Genomic DNA, 2,237 nt, shown 5'->3' with positions numbered 1-2,237 from the left:
AAAAAGTTAAAGATTCAAAGAAATTAAAGTTCATCAAACTAAACAAAAAAAACAATACAATTTTTTAAATTTCATTAATCATGAAATCATTCATATCAAATTCTTCTCCTCCATCTTCATCCTCTCCCCCTTTATCAATATCAACATTTGATCCCTGATTAGACAACGCTGTTTTAAAACTTGTGTCGTCTTCATTACCTTGATCAACATTAAAATACAAAATACGAATGTAGTTAAAATTAAAATAATAATAAACTAATTTATCAATTAAGTCAACAACAAACTAGAAATTTGTAAACAAAATTACCAACGTAACCATGCAACCAATTGCGAGTGCAAATAAGAACTTGAATTTTTTCAGGAAGTGTACAACTTCTATACTTGGTAAGCACACGAGCACCGATGGAAAAAGCTGATTCTGATGCAACAGTAGTAATTGGAATAGCCAAAACATCACATGCCATCATTGCTATGGTGGGGTACCGATGTTTTTTATCCTTCCAGTACTCCAAAACATTCAAATCTTGATGATATGCAAATTCAAGTTTTGGCTCCACCAAATAAAGATCAATTTGAGATTTTCCAACATTTGTAATTGTCTGGCTCTCATATGCCATCATTTCCTATATTAATTGCAATAATTATGATATGAAAATATAAATCTGTTAAATAATACAAAAAAAAATTATTAGAATACTTACATAAAAAATGCTTTTACTCTTTCCTTTACCTTCTCCTGCACTTTGGGGAGCAATTTGTGTGCTAGAAGAAGATCGTGGTCGTGAAGAACTTGCATTGTCAGTCTTAGAATATTCATGAAAAAGCTTATAGAATTTTGCTTTCACAAGTTCTATCTTCTCGAGACATTTAACAAAATCACTCTCAACCTTAGAATAAAAAAACTCCAACATCGAAAGCTTTATCCGTGGGTTAAGAATGGCTCCAAATGCAAGCACCATGCTATATTGTGTCCAATACTTTTCAAACTTTCCCAACATTCTTTTACACATATCACTTATCACCTCATCTTCATGCATTATGTTTTCCTTTAACAAAACTTCAATCTTCCAGACTTGCATAAAATATAAATTTGAGGTAGGATAAGAAGAACCGGAGATCAAATTGGTAGTGTCATAAAATGGCTCAAGGAACTCACATATTTTTCTCCTCTTTTCCACTCTTCACTTGAAGGACAAAATTTATAATTCTTGTCATTGAATTGAAGGAAAACAAAAGCTTTCTTATACTTGATGGCACTATCAAGCATTAAATATGTCGAGTTCCAACGAGTAGACACATCCAATCGCAAGCCAATACTAGTATCAATGCTACCGACTGCTTGTACACATTCTTGAAACTTCTTCATCCTAGTCTCCGAACCTTTAACATACTTGACTGACTCTCTAATTTTATTCAAAGCAACAACAACGACTTTCAAACCTTCTTGGACAATTAGATTCAATATATGAGCAGAACAACGAACATGAAAATACTCACCGTCACACAATAAGCTATCATGCAAAGAGAGTTGCTCTTTCTAATTAACTTGCATGTTGTCATTACTAGATGCATTATCCAATGTCAAAGAAAAAACTTTTTTCTCAATTCCCCACTCCTTCAAAAATTCAAATAATTTTGTTGCTAATTCAACTCCTGAGTGTGGTGGAGGCATATGAGAAAAGCTAAGAATTTTACTATTCAACTTCCAATCATTATCAACAAAATGAGCAGTCAAGCAAATATAACCCTCACTAGTGCACGACGTCCACAAATCCGAAGTTAAACAAACTCTATTCTGAATAGTAGCCAAAACATGCTTAAGTTTCTCTTTTTCCCTCAAATAGATTCTTTTAATATCACAAACAAGAGTGTTTCTAGAAATACAAGGAATATCGGGATTTATGTATTTCATCCAAGCTCTAATATCATCATACTCAACAAACGAAAATGATAAATCATGTCTAATGATTGCACAAGCCAATAATTCAGGTGCAATTTTTTTGTCTATTTTCTTAGACCTCATCTTCCCATCTTGATCAAGAATAATTTGTCCTACATCATGGAACTTCAATTTGCTACAAGTTTTCTGATGACGCCACAACGTAGAAGTTCCATGCTGTTTAGTCCCACATTGATACTGTTTTTTACATCCATTACATTCAGCTTTATCTAAACCATCAATCCCTTTGATTTTCTTAAAATACATCCAAATATCAGAAGTTTTTCTACGTCTTTTT

General features: G+C 32.6%; 1 long non-coding RNA gene across 1 annotated transcript; it reads right to left on the bottom strand.

The window, feature by feature from the left end:
• Window positions 1–332: 332 nt before the first annotated feature.
• On the bottom strand, window positions 333–1,156 carry LOC142545001 (uncharacterized). Its single transcript, XR_012820188.1, has 2 exons — window positions 702–1,156; window positions 333–623 (listed from the first exon to the last, which is right to left on the bottom strand). It is a non-coding gene; the product is annotated as an uncharacterized LOC142545001 (long non-coding RNA).
• Between the last annotated feature and the right edge of the window lie 1,081 nt (window positions 1,157–2,237).

The sequence above is a fragment of the Primulina tabacum genome, chromosome 5 (assembly GCF_025594145.1).
Source record: "Primulina tabacum isolate GXHZ01 chromosome 5, ASM2559414v2, whole genome shotgun sequence".
Taxonomy (NCBI): Eukaryota; Viridiplantae; Streptophyta; class Magnoliopsida; order Lamiales; family Gesneriaceae; genus Primulina; species Primulina tabacum.
Note: the sequence above shows the minus strand (reverse complement) of the source record. Positions and strands in the feature narration are given on the sequence as shown.